Genomic DNA, 22,166 nt, shown 5'->3' on the forward strand with positions numbered 1-22,166 from the left:
GTGCATCATGTTGGCTCATATTCAATTTGTGTTCACAAATTCACTATTATCCCCAGATGCTTGTCAGCAATATTACTGCCTAACCTGTTCTTTCCCTGTTTTGGCTTGTGTTCCTTTCCCATTATTTTTAATATTAACTGTGTAAAGCATCTGGTCACAGTTAATCTTTGAATGAGGACTGAAGCAAAATAGGCATTAAACACCTCAGCCTTCTTGGTGTTGTCCATAATTAGCTCTCCTTCCCCACTAAGTAGAGGGCCTACACTTTCCTTCATTTTTCTCTTGCTCCTAATGTATTTATAGATACTTTTCTTATTGCCTTTTATGTCCCTTGTTAGGTGCAACTCATTTCGTGCCCTAGCCTTTCTGATTTTATCCCTACAGGCTTGCACTATTCTTTTGTACTCATCCTTAGCAATGTGTACGTTTCCACTTTTTGTGGGATTCCTTCTTGATTTTCAGATCACTGAAAAGTCTACAACCATTGAACTGAATTTCTCTCCTCTAACTTTCTCCTGAATTCTCTCCAACCCAGATTCTCACTTCTCCACTTAACACGGCTCCCACCACGGTCTCTAACAACCTCTTCTTGTAGGTCTCAAGGCTTCTAGTCTATTGTCATTGTCCTTAATCTCTTGGCTGCTTTAAATACCACTGATCAGAGACTTCTTGAAATCCTGTTGTACCCCTCTTCCACACCGTACTTCCAGCTTCTGTGACCATCTACATCTGGTTCTCCTATGTCTCTGGTTATTTCCTCAGCATTTCCTCCAATGGACTCTCCTTCCCCTCCTCCCACAACTTCCACTATCTGTGGAGTCTCTTGGGGCTTAGTCCTTTGGGCCCACTTTCTCTCGCCTCCCCACCTCCCACTTCAGAAGATCTTAACTGTCCACATGGCTTACTCACAGATCTCTCCCTCCACTTCTGGAGAATCTCCTACATCCAATCCTGAATCACAGTTTGAATCTCTGATGTGGCTCATTGTCAATTCAACAATTAAATTAACTAAAACTAAACTCATCATTCCTCTACAAGTCTCCCCACTCACCAATTCTATTGACAATACCATCATCCTCCAAGTCACTGAGAATTATAACATATCAGTTATCTTTAACTCTGCCTTTTCCCTGGGCATCAAGGCTGCAACCAAGTCTTGCTGCTTCTTCCTCCCTAACATATTCAACATAACATATTCAAGATCTAGCCTTTTATCTGGACATATCGCTTACTGTAATCCAGGCACTTGTTTTCCCTCTTGACTTCCACAATTTCCTCCTCTCTGTCATTTCTGACATCCACCTTGCCCCCTTCAATCTATTCAAAGTTGTGCTGCTAAGATTATCTCCTTGGTTGATTGCTCTGTTCTTGTGGCCCCACCTACCCCTTTGAACCCAGTACAAAAATTTCAAGGTTCTTATACTCACATTTAAGGCCCTTTACAACAGTGCCTCTCTCTGCTCATCCACACATTGCAACCTGTCTCCTCTGCTCTACTAATGAAGTCAGCCACAAATCACCTGTCAGTTCCTCTTCCAGCTTTCACAAGCATATGTTTCCATGCCATCCCATATCCATGGAACTAAAGCCGCTACCCTGCCTTCATTCAACTCTATCCTCAAGGCCTACTTCTATCATAATACTTCATGGGAAACTTAACTCAATGGCTAAGTAGAAGGCTAGCAGCGATTATTCATCCTATTTTGTTTATAATTAAAATAAGAACGAAAAGACGGACAACTCAAAGCCATCTACTGTAATGTAGACAGCTAATTTATGCAATGTGTTCTTATGGTTAACCTCTTTCTCTCGCCCTCTCTTCCTCCAATTATCTTTGTTGTAGTTTGTCTTAAAATTAGATTGGAATCTGTGTCCTGAAGAGCTTGTCTCTTATAGTGTGTTGTACAGCTCCTAGTACACTGTACAGCACTGATCCTGACCGGAGCCTCCAAGCACTACTGAAATATAAATAAAACAAACTAAATGAACAGCAAGCCTGCAAATCTACATTAAAGCTGTGTGCTAAAGCATGGATTAGTGATGTCGTGTCAAATATAGATCCCACTTCCTTGACCTCAGAGATATGGCTTTGAAACAGTGCTGGTGCTGGCATAAGTAGACAAAGCAATTGTGTAGGGCCCCCTAATTACTTTTTTAATGTGTGTATTCCTGCTTAGGGCCCCCAAACTGGTTTGAATAAGTATGTCAATATAAGTATCGCGTCCAGGAATATTAACTCCTTTATAACACAGAACTACAGTAAGGGTCAAATGTCTTCTTGGTCATTTATTTTTATATAAATATATAGGGAAATATACTAAATATATTTTCTTCTGAGAAAGGAAACTGACAAAAGGAATATACATTAAAACAGAACTAGGGTTATCTAAACAAATTTAATACACAGATAAATGTTAAAATTTAAGATGAGATATTCAAAATATAAGTGCTTTTCCTGGCAATTTCAATTGAGAATGAGCTTCTGACCCAGTTTTATTTTTCCTTTCTTGCCTATGATGAAGTTATGACTTTGCTAACTATAACCCCAATTCTGTGAACTGTTTTGTGCAGCTGAACCCCTGGAGTTTTAAGCAAACATAGGGATCCACAAGCACAGGACTTGTAATTGTCTTAAAGCCAGTTTGTTTGTTTTAGAGTCCATTTAATATTGACTTTTTGTTTGTTTTGGGGGAAGGGGAAGAAATATCATTAGATTTTATTTTTAAAAAATATTTATACGAGACGCAACATGGTATATGAGCCACAAAAACCAGTCCAATGAAATGCTGCCATTTCCCCCGTATTTTGTTAAAAATGTTGCTCTTCTCCAAGAATGCCGAGTTTTGAATTCTTACTTTACTGTTACAGCCAGTATATTTCTCCCTTTCGAAATCTTGCAAGCTTCACTTTCCTAAAAGGCTTCATTTGAAATTCTATATGAACTATCAAAGATAAGCTAAATACACAGACTCCTCTTATAAAGACCTGATATATGAGCCATACAGTATAAACACTTAGCTGTATGAAACCTACTTTTAGCTTAAACACTTAAAGTTGAGCAAGCATTTTTCTAAGTCAAAGTTCTCACCTTCACTATAATAGTTCAGTGTTCCAGGAATTCCTATTTCATCTAAGATTTTACTGGTTTACATTTCACATCATTCCTTTAAAAAAAAAAAACTATGAACTATTACTAGATATTTTATAGAGACATTTCAAGATACATTAAAAGTCAGACATTTTCACTCTTACTGTTTTAATTCCATGTCTCTGAAACAGGCAGAAACCTAGCACACTAAAGGTTTTAAAAGACTGCTATGCTTAGGTGTCAAACATTTCTTGACGTCTGTGACAGCTGGCAGCTGCAAACATCCGACTGAAAGCCCCATCTGCTGCTTCACAGCTTCCAGTCGAGGATGTTTACAGTCGCTCACTGTCAACAGCAATACACACTCCTTAGCTGTTTACTTCACATCATTATCCAACAGGAGGATCCAAGCAAGTTGCTTAAGAAAACTGGTACAACCTCTCTCCATGTTGCCATATTGCTACATGCAAATGTACAAAGTAGCCTGTTTTCACACATTTTTATTAATAAGATAACTTATGACTTCTAGTGGAATAGTTTGAAACATAGGTATATTTAATACTCAAATGTTATATAATTTAAATATGTCTGTTTTACATATGGTATAGAATTACAGTAAAGATTTATGGAAGAAGTGACTTGCATGCTCTGTTGCAACTTATTGTGAGTCCAAGATACTAATAGAACAGTCATGGTGGTGTTTATTATTGCATTACTGTGCAATCCACTAAGTTCACTTATCAGTAACATAAAACTTTTCAGTAAATATAGTGACAGATCTTTTATTAGCCACTGAAACAGAAGATCTAATTTTAAGACTGTTTTAATATAATGATGGGATTGGCGTTCTTCCTTTCTGCAAAGAGGAATGGAGGAAGCTATGTGATCTTAAAATTAACTTATCCAACCTTTGCTCCAGAATGACTGCAGAAGATAACTGGGCGTGGGGGAGGGAGTTAGCATGCTCTGTGAAAACTTATGTAAAGTTTAAATGGGTAATAAAACTTTACTAATTTTCTGTTTTAGATAACCAGTTGCCATTAAATCACAGAGTTATCAGAATTACAGTATTTACCACAGAACAAAAAACACAACAATATCTGACATAACGAGTCTCAGTGGTGCAGTTTTGCAGTTGGTTTCTTCATCCTAACTCCTGTTTTCTTATGCAGATAATGAAGGGGGAAACAGAAGATTAAGAACTCAACTATTTTTCCAAATTAATTCAAAACCATAGAGAATCAGTTACGTGATTAAAGTGGTATAAGTAGGAAGTTATTTTCCTTGGAACTTGCCTTAAAATGAAGTTATATAGCAAACTAACTAGTTTATGGGAAGAATATAGCTGCTTGGAAGGCAAAAATCTGTGGTATTTAAAAAAAAAACAAATGTGAAGAATCCTCATAAATCACTATTTCAAAACACAGGGGTTATATTTTCTATACTAAGGTTAAGAAAGTTAATCTTCCAGGCAGCAGGTGAAAACAAGCATAATTATGTTGAGGTCTTTCCCTTTATTCACTACCAACTTTGAGCTATTAAAACTTGCTAAGGAACCACATTTTCTCAATGGGTCAAGTCACTAAGGGAACAAAGCAAACTTTATTAACGCTGTGGCAATTCTACATTCCAGGAATTCTTAGCACTTGGCAGCCGTACACTCCAGACCAGAGAGATTGATCCTCCCTCTACATAGCAGAATGACCAAGACTAACTTTGTGAAATTCTCACTAAGATGCTCACTTCAGCGAGTTACAGATAGAATTACTTAATAAATCCCTTTGTAGAGTCTATAGAGCAAAACAAAGGCTAAGAAAATATTTCCTTGATTATGGACTCTTAAAAACTCTTGTAAAATGTAATCCAAGCAGAAAACGAGTGAACACACACCGTACAACACAATGCACACTGAGTGCAGAACTAGATATAATTCAGTGATAGAGGGCAAAGATTTCAGTTTAATTACACCTTGTCACAAACTGAAGATTAATAAATTTACAGATAGAAGGCTAATCTAATATCTACAATTCATTAATAGAAAAAATGTGGGGGTGGTGGGGTGGGAAGAGAAAGATTAACAAGATCTTAGTTGTTTGAATTCATTAGATGAAGGACACTGTGTCACAACAATACACTGTATCATTTTCCTCATGTATAGTTCCCTTTCAACTATTGCAAGACAAACAGATTAGATCTATATTAAAGTCAAAGCAAGGTCACATCTAAAATGTGAGCCAGTTTTACCAGTAAGGTAATGCCCATTTATGCAAGACAATTTAAGATTAGGTGTTTCCACTATATGATAATTTTCCAATTTATATTGTGCACAATTTGTATACTGTAAAGTAATTCATTTAGCAGGATAATGTAACATTTACAGCATTAAATAAAATGTGTTAAAAGACAGAAATATCAGGTAATTAAAGCTTTTTATGTATTAGTGGTGTAGATGAAGAGATTCTGAATGGCCATGACTGAGAAATTAAAGAGAGTGTTCCAACAGGCTAATACACTTTTGGGATGGTCTTCATAAACTTGTGCCTTTATGTTCACATCTTAGCATGATAACTTTCCATATTATCAGTGGTAGTACAACTAAGGAAGTTTTGGTCATAAGCCCATTGAGTTTTTCACAGAACAACAAATAAAAATTATATGAATTATCTGGTGAAGGAGGTATAGAAGGGCAAGAGAGAATTGTTATTAAAAAAAGGCAACACAAAACTGTCACTCAAATTAAACTCATGATACAATTGAAAGTTAGCTGGGCAACTAAAATGGCTTCACTTTTCTACCACCAGAAGCATGGATAGAATGACGCAGGCAAATGCATAAAGGTAAATTATAGTCATTCAGTTAAATTAATCTAATGTCAAAATGCTAACAAAATAAATAATACAAACCAAAACATGTAGAATTTACAAGACCCATGATAAAAAAAAGTCACTCCTTCGCATGTTGCAACCCATTCCCCAACAGTATGTTGTCTACTTATTACAACTTATGTGGACAGAGACTTTGTTCTCATATTTAACATTAATCCAAAGTTCTTCATCCTTCCATTTCTATCACATAGAGTATAGGCAAGGATAAGTGAGAAATTACGACTTAATTTGGTATTCACTTTTTCTGTGAGACAGTGCACTATTTGTTGGTAGCTTTTATTCCCAACTCTGAGATGTTTGTGCCTGTTCTGAAATGCCTTTCACTCAGTATTTTAGAGCTGTGGGTTGATATGCAGATTCCAATGCATTGAGCAAACATGAGTGCAGTTGCAGTCAGGTGAAATTCAGCACAGTATTTTCCATCTCACTTTGGTAAAGTGACAGTTCAGACATCTTAATAGGAAAGATTTATCTGTTTCCCAAAATACAACTTGAACAACACTTAGTGCTTTATGTCAGATGCCTCCCCATATTGTCTGATGTAAGTTTCACTTTTTAATGTGGTTTATTTAGGAGGGTGAATAATATACTGAGTTATATACAAGTCTTAAAACAATAATCTCCATGTGGAAATATTTGGGGGGGGGGGGGGCAAAAACCCAGGAACTTACTTGTTGGGTCCAATTCTTCCCATTTCAACTTCCATTATAATTTATTTAAGCTGCACACTCAATCAGGGAACACCACACTGCATGGCCATTAAGAGAAGATTCCTGGAAATTCAAGACATGAACTGTATTATACATTTACAAAAATTAGTTGAATGGATTATTGTAATTACAGAAGCTCAGTTAGGATTTCATATCATCTGGCTCCCATCATTGAAATTGTTTTCTAGAAGTGAATTAAAACAAGTTTGAAGTCAAATAGTTGGATTGGAGAGCAAGTGTCACTTTACTGTTCTATGTTTTAGAACACTACATTAGGAAATTGACTTATTGGCTGATAATGGTTGTCCGAAACTGACTCCCCTGGCCTCCTTCAGCAGGTGTTGAAAAAGATTTAACTGCTTGTGTAGAAACAGTTTTAGGACCGTTTCAGAAAGCTTACAAGACCCAATTGGGCACAAGACTAAAGTAAGTGATAATACCACACAGATCTAGTGCCAATACCTGCTAAGAAAACCTATCAATTCTTAAAATATTTTTCGGAAATTTATACATAAAGTTTTCCTAGCCACTCAAGAGGTTTCCAGGTAAACTCACTCTGCATCTATGATCTGTGACAGAAGTATCCACAATGAAGTGGATGCAATTTTCATGTGGTAATGTGAAATAGCAAGTTGCTGTGGCTAGTAGTTTGGAGTAGGGAAATGGTTATTCCTGAAGTTGCACACTCAGCAGCTGGTTCCTATCTTCAGTACTTCTGGTGGAACTGTTACAAAGAGAAGAAACACAATTACTGAAATGCCACTATTGAGTACCTTGCAAACTTTTTTCGGTAAATTGACTGAAGGTAGATACAGGTTTCCCAGATTTGCTATCTGCCCCAGTAAATTGTAGTCTTTGGCTTTGAAATCTGTCTACACCGTAAGCTAGAGGTGTCCCCTGTCTGTGTAACCGTACTCTCAGTAGCTCTCATCAAGCCAGTGTGAGTATCCACAGCAGTGTAGCTTTGGCAGCACTGTTGGCAGAGCCGTGCCAAGTACATACCTACCGGTTTTAGTAACTCGACCGCTGCCAACAGAGTACAGCAGCTATATTGCTATTTATACTTGCATTAGCTCGATGAGCGCTACTGTGAATATGCGTACACAAGCAGGGAAGTCACACACCCCTTGCTTGCCTAAAACTGAAGAGAAACAGTGAGGAAAAAAGTACAGGCACAGCAGGATTATATACCGTATATACTCGTTCGTTAGCCCATTCGTTTATAAGCCGACTCCACCAAGATAGATAGGTAAAAATAAAAACTGTATGACCTTTTCATAAGCTGACCCTATATTTCAGGGGTTGGCAAACTTTGGCTCCCGGCCCATCAGGGTAAGCCACTGGCGGGTCAGGATGTTTTGTTTACCTGGAGCATTCGCAGGCACAGAGCCCCTCAGCTCCCAGTGGCCGGGGTTTGCCATTCCCAGCCACTGCAGATGCTCCAAGTAAACATATTTTCTGCACGTTATATTTTGTGAAATGTATGGGTCAAATGTCATGCAGATCTGCAGCACTGCTCTTTTGGTATTCCTTTCAAGGCAATCTAGTCCACTAAACAAAGCCATTGCAACTTTAAAAGGCTGCAGTATTGACATCAATAAATGGGTCGGCAAACTTTGGCTCCCAGCCTGTCAGGGTAAGCCAGGTCGGGATGTTTTGTTTACCTGGAGCGTCTGAGGCATGGAGCCCCTCAGCTCCCTGTGGCCGCGGTTCGCCATTCCCAGCCAACAGTGCCACTTCCTGCAGCTCCCATTGCCTGGGAACGGCGAACCGCAGCCACAGGGAGTGGAGGGGCTCCATGCTTGTAGACGCTCCAGGTAAACAAAATTACAATGTATTAGATATTCAATTCAATGATTTCATAGAGTTCAAAAAAATCATCAAATTTTGGTTTAGACCCGTTTATAAGCCAACCCCCTCTTTGATGCATCACTTTTTTACCTAAAATATTCGGCTTATGAACGAGTATACTAGATTAAGTTTATTTCTTTTTCCACATTAACCTAATTTCATTAATGTAAATTATTTACATCAGAAGCACTAACTATGATACTGAAATTACGGAAAATATCTTTGAGAATTGAGCTCACTTCATTTTAAGCTTTCCTTTCTATTTTTCTTACATCCCTCCTTTTGTGTCTTCAGCCCACAGCATCCCACATTTGGGCTTCAGACTGTTGAGAAGCAGTCAGGGCTGAAAAAAACCCCACTGGCCCACAGCAAATAGACAGCTTTCCCAATGTCATTTTCTGCAGAAACTAAACTTTGATTTTTGAAAAATTAAGTTTTTAGCCCTTAAGATTGAGAATAAAGCCTTCTAAATGCAAATCTGGGATAAATTAATGAAATTCTTTATTACTAAGCTTGCAGACAGGTAGTTCCAGGGCTTCTCCTACTGCTCAGAGCTGTCCCTGGCTGAAGTGAGTGAAAACCAACCACTATATTTTCAGAGTTGTTTTTCCAGATTCCTGTGAGCAGCATTTAAAGTGACAAGAATCAAATCAATTTCATTCTACTGCTGTCTAAGACAGCCTGGAGCAGCCACAAGAGGAGGCAGATCCAAAAAACTGACACTTGAGGCAGGTAAGAGTGGCAAAGATACATGCCTCTATTGCAGCAACTATGAGTACAGCTGGGCAGGAAACAGTTTGCACAATTTCAAAAAGTTTTACCATCCCCTATCAGATGAAGAGCTGAAATTTCAAATTTTCACACACTGAAAAGCCAATTAAAAAAAATTGGATCAGATCAAATGAAACATTGTGAATTTCAAAACATGTTTTGATTTTAAACTTTGTTTCAAAATTTAAGTTACACAACAGTGTAAAAACATAAAAAAATGAAGTCATTCCTAACCAAAAAAAAGTTTACATTTCAAGTATCAAAAAAATTTGGTTTTGACCAAAAAAACCTTAATCTTCCCATGAAAAGGTTTTGCTTCAATGAACTGGAATTTTTCTACAGTAAAAAGTTTCATCCAAAAATTCCTGACCAGCTCTAACCAGGAACCTGGGGAAGGGGGAAAGTAACAGAGAAGCCCCAACAACTGTTGAAACCACTGAGAAGGGAGCAGGGAAACTGGGGCTGGGGTCAGCTGGAATATTGCTTATTTCTTCTGAAAGCCAGAGAAGAGGCAGAGAGAGCTACATCAAGTTACAGACACCTACTAGCAAGAGTTTCATACAAAAGATGGAGCCACCCAAGGGGAGTTCAAGATCTGTAGTCAGAAGAATCCCAACTCCCTCCTATATAGGTATTTGTCCCTAGGGAGTAGAACACCTGCTCTTTCATTGCCATTTCTGGCCAGTAAATTTTTTCTCTGGTTATTAGGGTCAGGTAAGCATGTCCAGGTCCTACAGGTGCCTGGATAAATATATAAGGGAAGAACTGATGGGATAAGTTAGAACAGAAAAATATGGGAGCAAGGGAAGGTGGGGGGGGAGAGTTTTTAGGAGAAGATGACAGTAGAGAAAACACAGTATAGGGACAAAGAATTAAAAAGGTGATAGAAGGAAAGAAGAAAAGGGAGAAACAAGAGCGCTCAGGATGATCCACTGTGAACATACAACAAAAGCAAGAAAAATGTAGCAAATATGACCTGTTAAATAACACTCAAATATATTTTACAAATTTCACCAGTATTCAGTGAATAATAACAAACACCTTTTGTAAAACACAGCCAGCTCCAGGTGAGCAAATGCTATACAGAAAATACATTAGATGAATATAGATGGAATTCACTGAATATATTCAATAAATTTTTTTTCTGCTATTTGATCAGTCCTATCAGTAAGTTAACATTAAATAATAAATTTGACGTACAATGTCTACAGTTCACTACAGAACACATGAACGGTACAAAATTGTTTTATTCTTTTAAATTTCAAGGATTGGGCACAGATAGTTTTCACTCTGGTAGGTATGTGTTAGGTGAGTATTTCAAGCCCTAGGTATGGTTAAATATTGACATACTTCTGTAGAAGAAAACTGAGGCCTAAGACTCCTTTACACCACTCTACCAGAGAAAAAGGTCTAGTGGGCTAGAGCGCTAATTTATGGTTGGGGAGACGCTCGTGCAAGTCATTGCTCCACTAGACTTTCCATGTGACCACGGGCAAGTCACTTGGGGAAAGAAGCGAAGCACAGAAGCATATCTTCAAACTAGGGATAGTACATCCCCACCTCACAAGGTTGTTGGGAGGATAAATATATTAAAGGTTGTGAAGTGCTCAGATACTCCTGTAATGGGGGCCATATGAGTACATAAGATAAGAGCCTTTAATGAGGCAAAAGGTAGCCTCTAGGTGTACTCAATGAAGGACAGCCTCCCTAGATGGCATAAAGCTGCCACAATGATGTCAGCCCCCACATAGTAGCATTCCAGGGCAGGGAGTGGGCAACTGCAGAGTGCCCCGTGCTTTAACTAGTTTTGGCTTCCCACTGCCTGGAGACAGCTCTAAATTTGCATCAGGCAGGCCCCTGGCTTCCCCATGAAGAGAGAGAACACAAAGTGGTGTAAAGCACCTTTGCTTCTCCATTGCCACTCTTCCTGTGCAGAAACAGAGAGCAGGAATGCCTAGACACCTAGGAACAATTAGCTCAAATCACGGCAGGGTCTAGTTAGTCTCAAATGATTAGATATTGATAAGCTGACTTCCACTCTATTACTGTACAGAGATCTTTTTAGTCAAGATCTTAACAAGCAGAGATCTGTGGGGATTTCACAGATCCCATAGCATTTTTGTAAGAGCAAGATTTTGAACTAATGCGTTTAGTCCAAGTTTTCTCACTAAAAAGTAGTGCAATGTATTAGCTGGTTGCTAACTTCACACCCATCGTATTTATGTACCAGTTTGTGCCACACAACAGGAAATCTTGGGCATTGCACTGACAAAGCAATTCAACTATTTTCTGGGTGTTCTGCACAAACTATAATCAATAAAACCACATAATAAAGTGGTTTTATAAGAGGCTTGTTTATAGGGAAGTGCATAGCTAAAATATGGGAACATTCTTGTTCTTAAAGAAGCACAAGTCATAGTAAATGAACTCTAATTGTCATCAAATATAGAGTGGAGTATTCACTGCAAGCCAAACCTGCTTGAATTCTAGCTCTCAGTTGCTTTATGAAGGATTCCCTGTTCCTGGGTATCAATATTGCATTGAGGCGAGCAGGGTGAAGAGAAGAACACCTAAAAGCCAGTTAACGCCTGTATGTTCCTGTGGTTGGTAATTAAATACCGTGACCCAGGGGACAAAGTGTTGACATTTATTGCCTGGGTCATGGACCTGAAATCCTGTTAATGTTATACCTTTAAAGTTCCTATTACCTCCAGTGCAATTACTGATTAAAGAGTTACTTCTTACAGCTTTTCTAGAAGTAGAGGAAAATGTAACTGAGTCAAAAAATTATATGTTTAAAGAAAAAAAAGCACCAGTTAAAAGATCCCTACTAGACCAACTATCTTAGGAAAAGGGGTTTAGCTATTTAAATAGGCCACTTAAATAAGACATAGTTAGGGCTAACTTGCCCTCTGTGCACTAGTTAGTATGCAATTCTCACATTTCCCCCAGTACCGACACATTGGAATTTTAAACCAGGAAGGGGTGAGTAAAAAGGTCAAGTGAGCCTTCATTTTTTTAAATGTCATGTTCTTATCCAGTCACTGGAGGTCAGAATTATCTGGTTTATTTCCTCTCTTCTTACTCCAGCCCTTCCCCCACTGGTTATAACTTGCAGACACAGCACTTAAAGTATCCTCTTAATATTTCAGATATTTTCTTCCTACTCTCTGAAAGCCCAGTGTAAACTCTAAAGAACAACTACTATACATTTTAGATCTATTGTAGTAACGTGATAAAGAATTATGAAGGATGACATAAGAACTGTGTTGTTGTTGAATGGCAGAACAATGGCTCAATGATTAGAGCTGGGAAAGGCAGGGTCAACAGACTCGTTCTTTTCCTGACTTTGCCAGCGAGTTAATATAACAATACAAAAGGGGCCCTTTGAGCTCTAAATGCTGTACAAATGCATAAGAAATGTGGAGATTTCCAAAGCTAACTAAGGGATTTGTCCTCACTTTGAAATTGTGTGTTGTGTGGTGGAGTGTACTAGTTGGCTTTGAAAACCTTGACCCTGTTCCCTTCTCCAAAGGGCTTACAATTTATATATGGCCCTCATCACAGTAGTATCTGAGTACCTGATGTTATTAATGGATTTGTCCTCGAAACACTGAAGTGGTGTAGTGAAGTATCATCTCCATTTTACAGACATGAAACTGAGGTACAGGGTAGGTTAAGTCAGTGGTTCTCCACCAGGGGTACACAAAGGTCTTCCATGATGTACATCAACTTAAAAATTTCATACAGACAAAATGAGAAAGTAATTTTTCAGTAGTAGTGTGCTGTGACACTTTTATATCTGATTTTGTTAGCAAGTAGTTTTTAAGTGAGGTGAAACTTGGGGTACACAAGACAAATCAGACTCGTGAAAGGGGTACAGTAGTCTGGAAAGGTTGAGAACCACTGGGTTAAGTGAGACTTCTCCTAGGTTACAGAAGAAATCTGTGGCTGAATCAAGAATTGAACCCAAGTTTCCTGAGTCCAAATCAATAATGCTCACTTGGTAAGAGTGCTTCCAGATCCTTGGTTGAAAGGGCGTTCTAAATGCAAAAAATTAGTACCATTTAAAAAGACAATGAAACCTTTTTCTAATGTAACTGTTAGTTAATATATACTGGTAAGTAATTTATAGAGGGTTTTCTTCATTAAGGGCTTGTCCGCACAGCCCTGCAGTCAGGATTACCGGGGTGTGAATTCTAGAAAGAGGAGTTTGTTAGTTTCACCTAATTCCTAAAAGGTAGCTCACAAAATCACCCCACAATATTATCTCCCAACAATAGCAGTCAGAGGCTTTGATAGCAAATGATTTTAAAAGATTTGTGTTAGACACACAATCAACATAGGTCTGACTGGTGTTTTGGTTAAAAAAAAAAACCGAACAGGGCACTAAGATATATTCACTTCTATTTTGAGGAAATACCTGTCAGTCATGATTTTATCACTTGCATATCTTGCAAGTCTCCTGCTGCTTGCATGGAAAGAATACTATCCTCAGGCACAGGAAAATGTGGTACATTTTGCCATTTTCCATCTTGTACTAGAAACTTTTTAACTCAGGCAGAGCATGAAGTGTTAGGAATTATTTTTAAACTATTCATTCAACAGGAGGCCCTCCTGAGAAATAGGACTTTACTCCAGTTATACAACCTTACATACTTCAGTGAAATTTATATTAGTTTTGGCCTGATACTACAGTCCTTATTCTGGCAAAGCTCACATCAGCCTCATAGTGAGGACTGTAGGATCATCCTCCTTAGCTGCATTTGTATAATCCAGGAGTACTACAAAACGAAAGTATATCAGTTATGGAGTACAGAGAATTTTAGCTCATCCTTCCATAGACACCAACATGATTAAACTAAGTTACTTGGGGTTTTTGTCAATTTATTTCATCAACTTCACCAAAATACAGACACACTATAGTTTTATTTTAGTGTTTCACCTAGATCACTAGTGATGTGGTAAATTAGTTACCTATCAGAACTTTCTGATCTGTAAGGTATTTTTTTAAAATAAATCTTGTGTGTGTGTTGATCCTCTTTCCCACCGAGAGTCCCTGCACAGAGTGAAGTATGCAGGGGTCTGCCTGCACCCATGCAGTAGCAAGATTGAAACTTAAGAACGAGCCTGAAAAACCAATTTCTGATTTTGCAATGTACACAGCCTATTCAGGATCGAGTGTTCTGGGGTTTTCCTTTTTTCAGCATCAAGAAAATAGTTTAGAAATCCATACAACCACCACTCTCTTTTGGAGCCCAATCTTTTTAAGTACAGTCTTGCATTGAATTAATTAATCAATTAATTTTCAATGGTAGTGTCCCAGAGATGAAGGGCTATTGATATTAGGAACGACAGGTATTAGATTTCACTGTCTGCATTTACATGGTTAATGCTTTTCTTACCATAAAGAAAGATTACTTGTAAAACTGGATACGCAAGAACACAAGAAAAGAAAATTTAGCTCTAATCTACAAACTACACAAAAATCCCAGAAACGCTAAGACATACAGCAGGAGATATTACCTCGGTTACAAATCTGGCCTTTAGAACATAGATATAACAGAAATTAATCCTCAATTAGATCCCTTACTAGCAGCTTCTCAGTAATATTGCTATTTTGAGTATCTGTACAATTTTTGGTTAAAAACAGTCCTGTGACTAAGAGCCATAATGCAGTAGTAAGAGTTTTATCTCACATATACTACTATTAGCATTTAGATCTAAGTTTTTTCAAAACCAACCTTTTATATTCAGAATTTTATTATTAAGACAACTAGATTTTACTTTAAAAAGACGCTAACGTGAAGGTTTATACAGAAAATATTGAAACCCTGCATTTAAATTTGTGCTAGACAAATATAACCTTCAAACCTTTCAAGGTTACCTTTCCCTATTTGAAAATGCTTCAGGAAAGAGAAAAAATGCAGTTTAAGGAGACAAGAATTTCCATTACTCTCTAACTAGAGGCCACACCCTACACAACAATTAATGACATGAAAGAATTTTGATTCAAAACTCTACAACAAGTATCCAGCCTGAGGCAAAGTAAAACTTTTTCATTTTCAGAGAAGAAAAGAAACTCTTACTCAATAAGTAGCAATTATGCTGTAGAATTTATATGCTGAGCACGACTGAATGTAAGAACACGAGAGCAGTCAACCATAGCTTCAGCGCTTTGAGTATGATTAACAGAATGAACTTTAAAAGGTCAATTAAATGTCAACAAATTTTAGAGAGAGATTCTTCTTAAATTTGGTCAATGTGTAATGGCACCCTCTAAATCAGTAATGTCATCTTTACATTTAAATTCTACACAACCTAAATTTATGTATGCACATATAGGATAGATAAATACTAATTAATCTACAGAAAATAAGTTATGTTGTTGGCTTTAATACGACTAAGCTGTCTTTTTTTAGTTGTCTTTTATTAGTTTAATCAAGTACACTGAGACACCCTTTTTTCATTTCTTTCTAATCCTCAAGGGGAAAAAACAGTTTGTTTCACAGGATGAAAGCCTAGTAAATTACAACATTAGAACGAAGAGGCCTTCTGAGAACACAACTAGTAGGTTAGGTGGCTGTAACTTTTGAAGAACATAACTCTGTCACAAGTTTGGAAAAAGAGACTGTGACCACAATAATAAATAATGATTTTAAAAAGATCACATATGTATTTTATTTTGCCTCTTCACTGTCACTTATCTTCATAGGTAAGTTTTTAGTGGCTAGAGATTCTGGGAACATCTTAAAGCTGGATTTTCAGTGGATCGGTGTTCAACACTTTCTGAAAATCAGGCACCTAATGGCATCTCAAATTGGATACCCAAAATCACTGGTCATTTTTGAAATTGTAGGCCTTTATCTATTCGTACAAGGCCTAGCACAATGGGGGACAAACCCTGATTAGTCTCAGGAAACTACTGTCGCAAAAACAATCATATCAATACCAGTTTTCATCAGCAAGACTTTCAAAATAAAGTTAAAATAAAAGATAAATATATAAAATAAAAGATTTTTATGGGTGAATGAGGGGACAACAGAGGGAGACAGTGCAGAGTCACTTTTTCTGTAATTAAAAAGGGATACAGTTTTCTGTAATGGCACTTGATAGAACTACATAATGATGCATTACACATTCCTCCACAGGCACGTTTTAATTCCTAACATAAATAATGGATTTGAAGAAAGGATGTTGCTGTACATACTAATCTGACAAAAAAAGAAAACACTCCAGAGGGTTTGAGAACAGTCAAGATTAGTTTACATGGTCAACAATCACATGACAGCAGTATTAAACTTTGAAGTAAATGTATACAAGTAGAATTACTTTGAAAATGTAAGAAAATACTTTCCAGAGTTAGAGATCTGATGTATTCAGAGTAGCAGCCGTGTTAGTCTGTGTCCGCAAAAAGAAAAGGAGGACTTGTGGCACCTTAAAGACTAACCAATTTATTTGAGCATAAGCTTTCCTGAGCTACAGTTCACTTCATCAGACTGCAGTCTGATGAAGTGAACTGTAGCTCAGGAAAGCTTATGCTCAAATAAATTGGTTAGTCTTTAAGGTGCCACAAGTCCTCCTTTTCTTTTTGTAGATCTGATGTAGTTTATCTTGAGGGTTTTTTTGCACACTGATGTTGCCTGTGCATGCCCACTCCCATAAATTATTTTTTAAAAAATAATTTAACTTTTAATTATTTTAAATGAGGCATGGTTAGATTATTTTTCCTCTGGATGGTTATCTACACAAACTAACATCTGTTAAGAATATGTTACTATGGTACCTCAGAGGATCAAAGCCACAGATGATTTTAAGTTTGGTCATATTTTAGTAAAGCTATGTTTAACGCAGATAAATACTAGACATAATTAAAGTTACAAAACACAAGTATGCAGATGTCAGATATCCTTAAGACTGAAATTACGCAATCATTTTAAGCAGCTCTTCAAATTGTTTTCAAGCCTTCCTTAAACTCAGACACTTTCAGCTAAGTATAACGATATAGTAATGTCTATGGGTCAGGCATCAAAGGACATTGGAGTTCAACATCTGATGAAGTGAGCTGTAGCTCACGAAAGCTCATGCTCAGATAAATTGGTTAGTCTCTAAGGTGCCACAAGTACTCCTTTTCTTTTTGCGAATACAGACTAACACGGCTGTTCCTCTGAAACCTGTCAAAATATAGTTGCTACACGTAATTTCTTTCTACCTGCTCCCGTTTTTGTTCCTGCCAGAAAACAGAAAACTCCTGTATGCAGTGCAGAGTAAACCAGAGCTGGGGGCAAAAAGCAGGCGAGGGTGGGTTGAAGTACCAGTCGCTGCACCTGCAGATCTCACTCCAGCGGCGTCCTGTTCAGCAGCACTTGCGAGTAGTGTTACAGCGCGGGGCAGGCTGGAACCAAACCACAACAGATGAGACCCAGCAGACAGGTTGCTCCTACCTCTGGGGTCACCTCTGGAGTTCGCCCCCGCTGCTCTGCCCGGCGGGGCTGCAGAGAAGGGGCAGGCAGGGAAGCAGCCCGGGCCATCGGCAGTCCAGACCCGAGAGGGGGATCAGAGGCGCCCACTCGCCCCAGCCGCATTTCAGACAAGTTGCAAACGCCCTGCAGAAAAGTTCCCAGGCGCCGCGGCTGCTTCTCCGGCTGCAGCGGCGGCTCCGCTGCCCCCTCCCCGAGGGAAGCCGGTCACCCAAGCGGAGCTCAGACGGCCAGAGCCGCCCGCGCCCGCCTCAGGTGGGAGAGCACCGGCCAAGGGCGGCCGGGCGGGGGACGAGGCCACCGTCCCCGGGAAACGCCTCTCAGGGCGAGTCCCAGCGCGGGCTGGCGGGACTGGTGCCTGCTCCCGGCCAGGGCAGGTCCGGGGCGCGCCTGCCCGCCCTCCCCCGCCGCCCAGAGCAGCGGCACGCCCAGGGCTGGTCCAGAGGAGCGAGCAGCGCCCCCTCGCCCTACCTGGGCCAGCTCCCGACGGGCTGCAGCCCAAGCTCCCAGCAAAGTTTCCGGCTCCAGCAAAGTTCCCGTAGGCAGGGGGGCTGCTCGGCTGTGGGGCGCACTGCGGCTCACCCCCGCCCCCTCGGGAAGGAGAGGGGACAGGAGTGGGAGCCACTTACCCGGACCAGGGGTGGGGAGGAGGCGCCCAGCCCTGGGAAAACAGCCCCCTCCCTCGGGAGCCGGGCGGCAGCTGGGCCAGAGAGGGCTGGGCATTGTCCTCCCTCCCCCGAGCGTCCTTCGGGCGGGCGAGCGCAGCTGCCGTCGGCTCAGACTCCTCCTTCCCTCGCCATGTTCTTTGTGTGTGTCGCTTTGGCCATTTCCCCCGACAGCGGCGGGCCTGGCAGCTCCAGCTCCCCTCAGCGGAGCCCACAGCAGCAGCGAGAGGCGGGGGTGAGCCGCCGGAGACATAACAGCTGCCCGAGCTGCAGGTGACTGGGCATGACTCCGCTCCCCCCCTCCCAATAAACCAAAGGGGATTCCGTCCCCTCCATCCTGACTCCTCCAATTAGCTCACGGGGAAGGGGGCAAGACAAGCCAATGAAATGCCAGCAAGCCCGGAGAGTCCTATTAGGATGAGCCAATAGAAGGGAGAGAGGAGGCTGCAGATCCGCCCCCACACAGCTCCATTCTGAAATAAACCAGCTGTGGCCAGATGTGCAGAACAGCTGGGAGGAAGTAGACCAAGGCATTCGCAGTAAGCTGTCGGTTTGCAAACCTTTCTGCATAGAGGGACAGTGGTGGTGGGGTTGTAAAGCAACTTTCCCGAAATGTAACAGCCACTTCGGTAAGGAGTTGTACTAAAAATGCATTATGTATAAATTCTTTATTAAGAGATTCTGATTTGATTTATATGGTGTTATCTCACAAAAACAAGTAACTGAACTTTGCAGAAAATGAAGAAACAATTAAAAAGCCCTGACATCTTTAGAATTGTGTTTTGTTAAAATTCAAAATCAAGTTTTCTAATTCTGTGTAAAAAAATATACTATTTTTGTTTTTTGAAATGGTTCATCTCAAATTTTTATTTTCATCTAACAAATTTGCAGAAGTTACTGATAATGGAAACTGTGATTAAGCTTTCACAAAGAAAATTATACAGCCAACTTGCAGAAAACAATTGACAACCTTATTGCAGGATATGCTGTGATGGGAGTCCCTTCCAAATGCTCATTGTACTATAAGTTTGGAGACTAGCTCTGTGAGTCCTCCATGCACTGTATTGTATAAACTGTAGCCATTGGCAAGGGTTCCCATAAAATACTCATGTTTCAAATAAGTAACACTAAAAAAAATAACCAAAAAACTGTAGGATTGGCAAAAACAGAAAATGCAAGTAGCCACGGTAGAACTCCAACAATTACAGTAAAGACCAAACTAAGTTCCTAACTTTATCCACTAAGCGCAGCATGGTACAGGAGTACAAAGACAGATAAGAATATTACTGGGATTCCTCTACACCATTTTCCTGCCTTCTGGCCACTCCCTTGTATCTTCCTGCTATGGCCACTACTGGGCTAACACCATGGGTTTTTTCCGGACTTTTAGCTTTTCAGACCAAGCTCTTAAGCTCCTTGCTGCCTTGCCTTCCCCCATAGCCAGTTCTCAGGCTGCTACTTCTGACCTGGTGCTCCTGTTTCCACTCAGCCTCTGGCTCTTTCCTGAATCAGGTCCCCACTGGTCTCAGGATGTTACTTCCTTTTTTGGTATGCTATGAATTATAGATTTCTGTCTGTACTAGCTGGATGTTGAACAGGTAACAGTAGCCTCCACTGACTAGAGCTTTCCCCTCCAGGTCAGCCAGTGGTACCTAGTAACAAGCCAGCAGATTCATTACATGCTTTTCATTCTACTTTATAGTTTTTATATTTCTTAGAAAATACATTAAATTTACTTTATATCTACTTGGTAATTATGGTTTTGTGACACAAATGGTTTTGGATCAACCTGATAATAAACCTTGGTCCCAAGCCTGCAGAGATTTACATGTTGTGAGCAATCCTATGGGAGTCATTGATTGGACTGCATGATAATCTATATAATATTCCTGGAACATCACTCTGTATATTATGCTGAAGCCTAAAATGTCTGTTGAATCACTGTGAAGTGATAGAAGAAGCTACAAACATGGATGAGAGTTCTCTTTGTTTAGAATATCACCAGGTTCAATCATTTTTTAAACTCTCAATTTTTAAGCTTTCAATCAGTTTGACTTTACAACTTACACCTGGGTGGTGTACAACTACAGTAAGGCATGCCAAGAGTCCTAGACTATTGTGATATCTGTCAGCAGTAACCCAACCAATCACCATCCTTACTCTACAGGTAATTTACAGGCAACAACTTAATTGGTTGTATGAGGAAGACTGCACAAATGGATTTCGTGACCCAACTGCCTGTTGCACAGGCTTTCAGCTACTAGCTTCCACATAAAGACTTACTTATAAATAATGGAAAATATGGTAATTACTGAAGACTTGTTAGATGAAAATACAAATTTAAATTAACTATTTCAGTATAAATCAAAACAGAAAATATGCTGTTTTAAAACCAAGCTGGCAAAGCATTGATTCTGAAACTTAACACAAACAATTAAACAGTATGTGTGTGTGCATGTGTGTGTGGTCAGTGAGCTTGTTAAACCTATAATTTGTTACTTTTGGGGTTTGTATTACTATTTCCTATGAGTTATCCCAGACTTCAACATAATCACTGGGAGAGTAGCCAATAGGACTATAAGTATGTTCATATGGTGGTGAGTTATAAAAAGTGACACAGAACTTTAGAAAGGGAGAGTTCAATAAAATGAAGAGATGAGTCAAAATAGTCCTAAATTCAAAAGTAAAGGAAAGCATAGCAGGGATACTACTTAAGCCAACAATGATAGAGTCTCAAAAGGCACGTATACCTCACAAGAAGAAGGAAACCAGGAAGGCAATAAGTAAATCAGTATGGCTAAATGGCAGGGGTTGAAAGGTTACGTAAGCCAAAGAGAGCTCCTTCAGTTTAGAAATCTAACCCTGGTGAGGTCAAGAAACGGGCAATAAACAGGCAACATGTAAGAGAGAAATAAGGAGGGCTAAGATGGATTTCAAAGAGCAAATAGCTAAAGGTTTAGGAAGACAGCAAGAAATTCTTAAGTATATTAGAAACAGAAGTCTGCAGAAGAGTCGGTGGATCACTATAGAATTTAAAAGGAGCAATTAAGGAAGATAACATTTCTGAAAAGCTAAATGATTTCTTTGCCCCAATCTTGGATCTGATCCAGTATGTGAGTTCCTGTATTCTTATGTTCTCATACCATCATCAAATGCATCCTAGCTGGCCACATTTCCTGCACTCCCTGCATTGAAGACATGCCCCTTCAGCCTTTCTGCCAGCATCCTGCTAAGTTTGCTTTCACCATATTGAACACCTCCCCAGCAGTTATGCCAGCTTTTGCACCTCTCATTTCTACTGCTCTATGCGTTAACCAGCTCTGAACTTATTTGTGTGCTTAATTTAAAGTCACTGGTAACTTAATATAACCCAGTGGTTCTCAAACTTTTGTACTGGTGACCCCTTTCACACAGCAAGACTCTGAGTTTGACCCACCCCACTTATAAATTAAAAACACTTTTTTATATATTTAACACTATTATAAATGCTGGAGGTGAAGAGGTGTTTGGGGTGGAGGCTGACAGCTCGTGAACCCCCATGTAATAACCTTGTGACCTCCTGAGGGGTCATGACCCCCAGTTTGAGAATCCCTGATGTAACCCTTTTGCCAGATGCCAAAAGCAGCAACGAGGGCTGGGTTCAGTCTGTCTCAGGGTCCTTTTCTAAAGTAAATCAAATGATGTCTTGAACCGCCCTTACCCCGAGTTGTAATCCT

General features: G+C 39.6%; 2 long non-coding RNA genes across 7 annotated transcripts in view; one reads left to right on the forward strand and one right to left on the reverse strand.

Annotated features, from left to right (window-relative positions):
- LOC142071522 (uncharacterized) overlaps nt 1-18,552 on the reverse strand; it is a 51,278-nt gene extending 32,726 nt beyond the window's left edge. The window contains exons 1-4 of one of the 3 annotated variants that reach the window (XR_012667592.1): nt 18,415-18,552; nt 17,518-17,700; nt 7,239-7,407; nt 6,645-6,746 (exon numbers count right to left, since the gene is read on the reverse strand). This is a non-coding gene — a long non-coding RNA (uncharacterized LOC142071522). The other 2 variants (XR_012667593.1, XR_012667591.1) reach the window with 2 other exon arrangements.
- A 239-nt stretch (nt 18,553-18,791) lies between these two features.
- The window catches only part of LOC125634782 (uncharacterized), a 51,306-nt gene continuing 47,931 nt past the window's right edge, over nt 18,792-22,166 (forward strand). For all 4 annotated transcript variants that reach the window (XR_007356058.2, XR_007356057.2, XR_012667594.1 and 1 more), the window contains exon 1: nt 18,792-19,079. This is a non-coding gene — a long non-coding RNA (uncharacterized LOC125634782). The remainder of the gene's footprint in view (nt 19,080-22,166) is intronic.

Source organism: Caretta caretta, chromosome 3 (genome assembly GCF_965140235.1).
Source record: "Caretta caretta isolate rCarCar2 chromosome 3, rCarCar1.hap1, whole genome shotgun sequence".
In the NCBI taxonomy this organism is placed as follows: domain Eukaryota; kingdom Metazoa; phylum Chordata; order Testudines; family Cheloniidae; genus Caretta; species Caretta caretta.